Source organism: Ixodes scapularis, unplaced genomic scaffold, assembly GCF_016920785.2.
Source record: "Ixodes scapularis isolate PalLabHiFi unplaced genomic scaffold, ASM1692078v2 PGA_scaffold1__304_contigs__length_218370807, whole genome shotgun sequence".
Lineage (NCBI taxonomy): Eukaryota > Metazoa > Arthropoda > Arachnida > Ixodida > Ixodidae > Ixodes > Ixodes scapularis.
In genome coordinates this window covers 15,527,361-15,536,550 of record NW_024609846.1, presented here as the reverse complement: position 1 = coordinate 15,536,550, position 9,190 = coordinate 15,527,361, and the positions used below count along the sequence as shown (strand labels likewise).

The 9,190-nt window shown below is 46.3% G+C and overlaps 1 pseudogene; it reads right to left on the bottom strand.

Moving 5' to 3' along the window:
- Positions 1-8,262: 8,262 nt before the first annotated feature.
- LOC120836679 lies at positions 8,263-8,853 on the bottom strand (annotated as a pseudogene).
- Between the last annotated feature and the right edge of the window lie 337 nt (positions 8,854-9,190).

Sequence of the window (9,190 nt, the reverse complement as noted above, 5' to 3'; positions counted from 1 at the left end):
AATCAAGTAATATGCAGTAAAACTCAAGGGACGGGACAGACACTGAACTCGCAACTGATATTAATTGCACTAGTGCAGCCACTACCACACACGAACGCACGCATGAACACACACGCACGTACGCACACATGTCGCTGCTAAACGCCAATTAACTTACCAGTACCAAACAAGTGATTGTGCTGCTTCGCATTCGGCCTCCCAACACGCGTTCGCGCCCTCGTCGAGGCGGTTGATGGCATCAAGCAGAGGTGTCTGATACCTAGGAGAATAGAAAATGTAAGATATCTACTGACAACCTAAAACACGAAGTCACACTTAATATATTATGTTTTACTTTAGTGCGTAAGAACTTAGGATGAAACACAAGGTGCTCATTTACCACTTTGTGACGCTTTTCGAGTTTACCACTGAGCTTGACGTTTTTTTTTTGTTTTTTTTTTAAACAGGGCAGAACTTTCTGTTTTAGTCTATAATTCGTTTAATACTCGAAAATCGATATAAAAATAATTCAAACTGTCGTCCCCGATCTGTTGCAATGCTGGATGGTTACACCGAACCTTGCCACCCATCCGCTCACGAATACCTGTGCGACGGTAGCACCTGTACTCTTGGGAATCAGGAAGGCCTCTTGCCAACGAGTAAATCTCTCAATACAGGTAACTATGTAGGTGTGGCCCTCTGACGGAGGTAATGGGCCCACGATGTCAAGATGAATGTGATCAAAACGGTTGGTCGGTTCTTCGAAGGATATAAAAGGTGCTAAGGTATGGCGATTAATCTTTGATGTTTGACAGCCTACACATGTCCATGTCCATTCCCTGACGTATTTATTTATGCCGTGCCAAAAGAAACGTTTAGTGACCAAGCGTTGTGTCACGCGTATGCCGGGGTATGACAATCCATGAAGCGCATCGAAGACCGGGCGGCGGAATGCCACAGGGACAACTGGACGAGGCGCTCTAGTTGATATGTCACAAAGAAGGGGATAATCACCAAGCGGGATTGTGATATTCTCAAGCTTCATCTTGTTAGAAAACTGACTAAGCAAAGGAATGGCATCGCCGCTCTGCTGTGCAGAGGCTATTGCATTAAAGTCAATGGAAGTTGGAAAGGTCTTGCAATTGAAAGTAGCTGAAATGCGCGAGAGATCGTCTGCTGCTGGATCGTGGGGTTCCTTAACGTGTCGAATGTATGTTGTGAATTCAGCAATGTATGTGAGGTGACGTATTTCTCGTGGTGAAAAATTATCGCTAACAGATTTTAACGCAAAAGATCAATTTTTTTTGTGACCCGTTTGTATAAAAAAACCTCGGCCTTCCAAAAAATGTTTGAAGCGCTTGATTGCCAGGTTGACAGCGAGGAGCTCACGGCCGAAGGTGCTGTAGCGGCACTCTGCAGGTTCCAGCTTCTTGGAGAAGAATGAAATGGGCTGCCAATCTGTTCCGACATACTGCTGCAAGATGGCCCAAACAGCAGTATTAAAAGCGTCAACCATAAGATTGAGCGGGGCATTCGGCCTCGGATGGAATAGGGGAGTGGACTTGGCTAGCGTTTGTCTAGCTTGGTCAAATGCTTGCGCCGTTTCGGCAGACCATTGACGCGTTGCCGAAGGTGTGTGGGTGCCTCTGAGGAGGTCAGTTAATGGTTTGAGTATCTCAGCGCATTTAGGAATGAAACATCGGTTAAAATTAGTCAAAACCGTGAAATCCCAAAGTTACCGGATGGAGGTAGGACGGGGAAAATCTTGAACAGCCCTGACTTTGTCGTCGAGAGGTCGACGTCCATGCTGCTCGAGGTGGTGACCGAGAAAATTGATTTCGGTGACACCAGTTCGCACTGGGCCTTGTTAATTATGAGGCCATATTCATCAAGCCTATGGAAAAGAAGTTCAAGATTTTCCAAGTGTTCTTTAGGATCGAGGCTGTAGTTGAGCACGTCATCAAGACTTTCATAACGAAAGGAAAGGTCTCAAGTTACGTGGTCGACAAAATACTGAAACGTTTGAGCTCCATTTCTTAGGCCAAATGGCATTCTTACGTATTCAAAAAGACCGAATGGGATAGTAATGGCGGTCTTGGCGATGAACAAGTCGCTGAGATGTTTCTTCTTCGCTCTTCAGGTTGCCCTGTCGTCATTGCCTGCTGGATGCTGTGACAGTGCAGCCTCGTCGCTGCTCGCGTCTCCTGGCTTTTGTGCTGACTCCGCACAATTTTCGAAATCTTCGCATGCTGCTATTGGCTCTCCGTCATCTTACTATCACCACGTTCAAGCACCAAACTTGGATCATCGTATGGACGGAAGTTCCGTGGCGACACCTACTTCCACCGCCGAGACTACAAGACCACCGTTCCAAGCATTCCTCTTCAGTGGTCTTGGTGGCAGCATGATGAACAAGTCGCTGAGATGTTTCTTCTTCGCTCTTCAGGTTGCGCTGTCGTCAGTGCCTGCTGGATGCTGTGACAGTGCAGCCTCGTCGCTGCTCGCGTCTCCCCCCCGAGCAGCGAGATTGTTACTGTTTTAGACTTTAACAAAGCTAATGATGAGTCAATTCTTGACGAACCTAGTTTTGGCTTTGATGATTTCGAGACCTTTAGCCGTGACTATAATGTTGATGTGTTGCTTAGCAAATTTTGCTAATTAGTAAATGATTGTATTAAACGATTTGTATCAGTCAAATATAAAAAGACAAATCAAGCCCAGCCATGGATTACTGGAGAGGTATTGCAATTAACTCGCAGACTAAAAAGAAATCGGAAATTAAAACTTAGTGATAGTCCTTCGGACGTCAAACGGTTTGAAAGCCTAAAAAATAGTTTAGTGGAAACAATGAGAGGTGCTAAATATACTTATTTCAACGTTACATTGACTAACTTTATGAGGTCGAATCCGGCTAAGTTTTGGAGGTCGATCCTTCCTAAGAATGACATTTCCCGCAGTTTTATTATTGAAGATGAATGTGTCACTGACCCCGTAGACATTTCGAATGGCTTTAATGCACATTTTCAGTCCGTATTCACTGAAGATAACGGTTGTGAACCTTCCTTTTCTTTCAATCTCCCGTGTTCGTCGTTAAAAAAACATTCCCATCAGTACTTCTGGCGTCCTCCATTTGCTCCTAAAAATTGACTGCGAAAAAAGCGCAGGTCTCGATGGTGTTCCTAATTCATTTCTTCGGCGTTACTCTCTTTGGACATCGAGATACTTGGCCTTAATCTTCGAGAAGCATCTCTCTTCTGGAAGAGTTCCTAAACTTTGGAAATCAGCCAGAGTTGTTCCCATCTTTAAATCTGGAAACAAACGGAGCCTTCTCAATTACAGACCTATTTCATTGACCTCTAACTGTAGTAAGCTCCTCGAGCATATAGTCTACTCCCATGTTTCCGAATACCTCGAATGTAATTCAATTATCTGCCCTCAGCAACACGGTTTCTGTCGTCATTTTTCAACCATCATGCAACTACTGGAATTCACTCATGATATCGCCACGACTTTAAATAATAAAGGACAGGTTGATGCCATATTCATAGATTATTCGAAGGCATTCGATAAAGTTTCTCATTCCAAACTACTGTTGAAGTTAAAGGTCATACTTAAAAATCCCTTTTTACTCGACTGGATCACTGATTATTTAAAAGACCGGTCACAGTTTGTTTCGTATGTGAATGCTAATTCATCAGAAGCTACGGTTAGTTCAGGTGTTCCGCAAGGATCCGTATTAGGGCCCCTTTCATTTCTCTTGTTAATTAATGATATTGTAGATAACATTCCTCTTAAAGTTCGTCTTTATGCCGATGACTGCGTCCTATATAACGATATTCATTCGGCTAATGACCAATGGTTACTTAATAAATCCTTCGCACGCCTTTTTAATTGGACCAAGCAATGGCAAATGGAAATAAACTTTGAAAAATCTGTGTTTATGAAATTTACGAATGAGCTCCCCTTTTGTATGTTTTGATTCACTTGACCCACGGACTCTGGGCCTTTTGATCGCCACCACAACCTGCCGGGCGAGGATGCTTTCACGCAGCGTCGCGAAGAAGGTAATTCTCGACGATGTCCGGCAGTTTTTCGGGGCTGTTGCACCGTCGCAAGGACACGCCATGCGGGTAACAAAGATACTCCGGTCAGAAACGTGGCGCCAACAACGCCTTCTCACTGACTTCCTGCGTGCTAAGTGGCCTACTCACCAAGTCTTCAGAAACCAACTGGCGATGGCACGGTATTCTACAGAGAGCCTGTGGAAATCCTGGTTTCTTCCTGCCCTGAAGCAACATCTCGCACTGAGGAAAGAAGAACACGCCAAAAGATGGCCACTCCAGACCTTTGGTCACGTCCATCTCTCAGAAGCGACAACATCCATTCTCGAACAAGGACCGAAGTATGCTGCACCACCGCAGCTAGAGGCGGTAGACAAGGTTGCATTTGTTCGCACCATTGCGTCCCGAGCTCACGAAGAACAGAAATCACAAATCATCACGGAAGGCATTGAGTGATTCGCAAGCCAAAGGTGCTCGGCACGTCCAGGCTTGGGCTTTGGCAGCGCGGTACAAGAACTACGAAGCAAAGATCTTCGGCTGTGTGTCTCAGATAAGGAAGGAGGTTTCGTAGTCCTTGATGTTGGGACCTACGGAGAGAAGGCCAATGCTGCAGTAGCAAAGAACTTCATCCAGGTTGATGGGAAACGAAGCCAAAAAGCGAAGCTTGCCGTTAAGCGGCTGCTTGAAGATCACAATCTACCCAGCCTAGGCACGAAAGTGAAGGCTACGAAGGGCGGTCACCTTGACGTTTTCTTCTCGGCCAAAACACATAAGGTGGGGGTACCGTTTCGTGCCATTGTCTCCGAGAGGTAAACCTGGCAAGCTCATGTGTCAACGTATCTTGCAAAGCACCTGTCCCAGGTGCATTGCGATGACCCGTACAGAATTTCCAACTCAGAAGAGCTCATTGCCTATCTTCAAGTACATGGATCTCAGGTAGTATCTGGATTTTCCATCGACATCCAGGATATGTACTATTCTATTGCTCACACTAGCCTCATGCCAATTCTACGAGAAACCATCGAGGAACACGGCGTAACGCCTTTTCAAACCGCAGCAGGGATTAGCATAGACGCCTTCTTGGAACTGCTTGGGGTATATTTAACGGCGACCGTGATCTCGTATGAAGGTCTAGACTACGTCCAAAGAAGTGGGATATGCATTGGGTCTAGAGTGGCACCACATCTATGCGATTTGTTCTTGGCGGCGTGTGGTAGGCACATCCAATCCACACTGAACGATGCTAGAGTAAAAGCCATCTTCAGGTACGTGGACGACTTCTTGATCCTGTGCAGCACAGACATCGAAAGTGAAGAAAACGGATGCAGGAGCACGATCATGAAAACATTCCACGAATGTTGCCCCGACCTGCTCTTCACTCATGAACTACCCGTGGGCAAGTCTATTAAGTTCCTGGACCTCGCACTTGAGTTTAAGGATGGACATGTATGCTGGAGGTACGAACCTCGTTCCAGTAAAGGTTTTTTTCCGTTTGCATCCTGCCATTCGAAAACCGTAAAATGGAGTGTTGCCAACACGGCACTCGTGGCAGCGCTGCGCAAGTCATGCAACCATCAAGCTGACGCCAGCTTTCAGAAGCAGATGGCCCGGCTTCGTGACTCCGGGTACCCAGGTGTCCTCCTTGGAGCCGTATGTGAGGCAATTTGCAGGAACTTTTCAAGAGGATCACCCAGTACCGAGCGAGACAGACAGACTTCACGAGCGAACTTCGCAGTAGTCCCCTACATCCGCGGTGTCACCCACCGGCTCAAAAAGATCGCTGCACGACAAAACGTCAGCGTGGTGTGCTCGGCACCGAACAGAGGGAACTCTATGTGCCGCCAAGTAAATCGGGCCACGAACCGCCAGCCAACCTGCAATACTGCACACAGGAATAAGTACACCATGTGCCAGACCGGTGTGGTGTACAAGATTCCTATGTCATGTGGGAGCTGCTACATTGGGCAGACGGGACGCTGCGTTAACGACAGAGTCAGGGAGCACGCGGCGTCGGTGCAAGGCACGGGAGCAGGGCACCTTGCTGCCCATTGCCGCACGTGCGGGTGCAGGCCACAGTTTAGTAGCGTCTCCATTATTCACAGACACAGAAATGCTTTCGCGCGCGAGATCCTCGAGGCCCTGGCCATTGAGCAAACCGGCGACGACTGCGTGAGCATGCCCTCCATCACGGTCAGCAAGAAAGAAAGGCAGTTTTTGCAGTGTGGCACGGCGCCGTGAAAGGGACTAGGAGGGATATGTTTCGGCGGTGGTCTGTGGGTTGGACCAAAATTAATAATTAATAATTTAATGTAATTAATTAGTTTCAATTTTAATTTAATATTATTTAATCAGTATTTTTATTTATTAGTGTACTGTAAGGATTTAGGGTCATTCATTGGCATTACTTTAGGTGTGAATTTGTGGGTCACAGTGATGAAGAAGAAATATAAAGTCTTAGTTGATAGTCAGCGGTGTGTATGTCTCTGTTTCTCCCTGTCTGTGTTTGTCCCTCTCGTTCTAGCTGACCATTTACCTAAATTATGTACCAACTAGCTCAACTTCAGCCTGTTATTAAGAAATCACCTTTCGTTTTTAGCTATGGCATTGATGAAATAGTACTAAACCAGGTAAGTGACTTCAAATATTTAGGTATTATTTTTACTTCCAACCTAAAGTGGGATAGGCACGTCGACTATATTTGCTTTCGCGCCCTCAGAAAATTGGGCTATGTTAAACGCACGTTAAAAAATTCGTCTAAAGAGGTAAAATTAACCGCTTTTAAAACTCTCGTGAGGCCGATTTTGGAGTACGGTTCAGTGGTCTGGGACGTTCATTTAAAAAAGGACATTATTCTCATTGACTCTGTTCAGGCTAACGCTATCCGATTTATTTCCAATCGATATGATCGACACTTTTCACCTTCATCCGCTTTGCCAACATTAGGGCTAGAATCTTTATCGTTAAGGCGGACTATAGAGCGATTGAAGTTGTTATATAGAATTGTTAATAATGAAAGTGGCATTGAATGTTTGAAGTATATTTCCTTCTCAGATATTTCGCGCACTAGGCGTTACCATCCTTTAAATATTGTACCCTTTCATTCTCACGTAAACTGTTTCAAAAATTCCTTTTTCCGCGCACTGTTGAGCTGTGGAATAGTATTGACAGTTCTACGCGTATGCTCCAGTACGACGACTATGTTATAAAACTCCCGAAAGTTGACTTCCTTTGATGTTTGGTGCTTCTGGCGAATCATTATGCTGTTGAATATGTTCTCGTTTATTGTTCTCTCTACTCATGTTTTTAGTTGTGTAATCCACTCCGGCGATGACCTCAACTGAGGTCGCAGTATACATCAATAAATAGAAAATAAAAAATATCAGCAGGGTGTACAGGTACGCTTTGACGAGGTACGCTTTGACGAGGTTAATTTTGGAAAAGATTTTAGCGCCATGAAAGGATGCCATGAAATCTTCAATGTGTGAAAGAGAATAACGATTAAGTACTGCTGAGTTGTTCTGGGCGCGGTAATCACAACAAGGTCGCCAATCCCCAGGTGTGTTTTTTCGGCACCCCGTGAAGAGGCGATGCCGATGAACTGCGTGAGGGACGTTATGATTCCAATTCAAGCATGTGGGCGAATACTTGTTGTGGAACCTTCAAGCGATCCAGGGCGTAGCCGACGAGGTCGAGCATAAACAGGTTGGCCCGTTGTAACAATGTGGTGAATCATGTCATGTTTTATTGGGTGTTGAAAGTTATGAGAGCGAATCAACGATGAAAAATGCTGCAGTGGCGTCTCGTGCCTCGGCTCCGCCTCTTGGTGATCTCTAGGACATGAATCAGAGGCAGTGAGTCCTATTCCCTGAATCTCGAGACCAGTGGTTCGGTCTACTAGGCTCTTAAGTTGAAATCCGTGAGAAAGTCAGCACCCAATATTGGGTAGACAACGTCCGCGACTAAAAATACCTATCGGAAAACTCTCAGTAGTCCGATGTTGATTGTCAAAACTCGCTCACCGTAGGTTGCAATGCATGTTTTATTGGGAACCTAAAGGCAGGAGTGAGGGTACTGAGGCTGACGAGGAAGCGCAGATGAAGTCAGTACGCTTACTTCAGCGCCAGTGTCGATAAGTAAACCCTGGCAGGTATCACGATCTGTGACAAAGGATAAACGGCCGGCACCGTCCCAGCACCTCTCGCCGCTTCTATAGTGGGGGGTTGGCATTTTCCGACATTGCGCACGGTGGTGTGCAGTTTCTGGTCCTGTCTCTGAATGTCCGGTGGTACCAGCAGAATCTAGATTGCGGTGAGATTGAGCGGTTCCGAGGATAGCGTTCACAGTTGCGTTACCGCGATGTCGATCGAGAGCGCAACGAAATTGCAGCTATTTTATTTCTGAGTTCACTCAACTCTGGGAAAATATGCCGTAGCTGGTGCAACTCTGTAGAGAAATTGGTAGATCGCGAATCAACAGATGGCTCCTGTCGGTATACTTGCGATTGATGCCATTCTGCTACCAGCGGCGAGGCAACCTCCATAATGGAGTCTGCCAGCTGTGCGAGGGCGGGCAACTAAATATCTGACGTCGTAGCAAGCACCATGTGAGCATATGTCGGTAATCGTTGAAGAAATAGTTTCTTTAGAAGTGGCGTGTCGAATGTTGCTGCCCTCTCGCCGACGAGCTGTTGGAGGCGTCTGAGCAGCTGCGACGGTTTGCGGTCGCCGAGTTCTTCGCTTGTCACAAGTTGGTGTAGGCGGCGCTGTTCAGATTCCGACGTGCGCTTCACCAGTTTCGTCTTCAAGGTGATGTAAGGTTCGTCCGGTGGTGGAACGGAGATGAAATTCCGTACTTCGATCGCGATTCCAGGTGGAAAAGCGGCGACGACGTAGTGGAACATGCGGATTTGCGAAGGTTTGCGATATGTGAAAAACTGGCTTTCGACTTGAGCAAATCATACCTCCGAATCGGCCGTCCAATAGTTTAAAAGACGAGCGCGTACGGATGAGATTTCGGCAACCGTGGAGTCTTCGTTGTTGCTCATGACTGTGCACTGAAGGCGAAAGTGCTTTGTCCGGGTCACCACTTAGTACTCGTTTAATGCTCGTAAAATAACGAAGTGGTTCCGAATGATAGCTGCAGCGCAATAT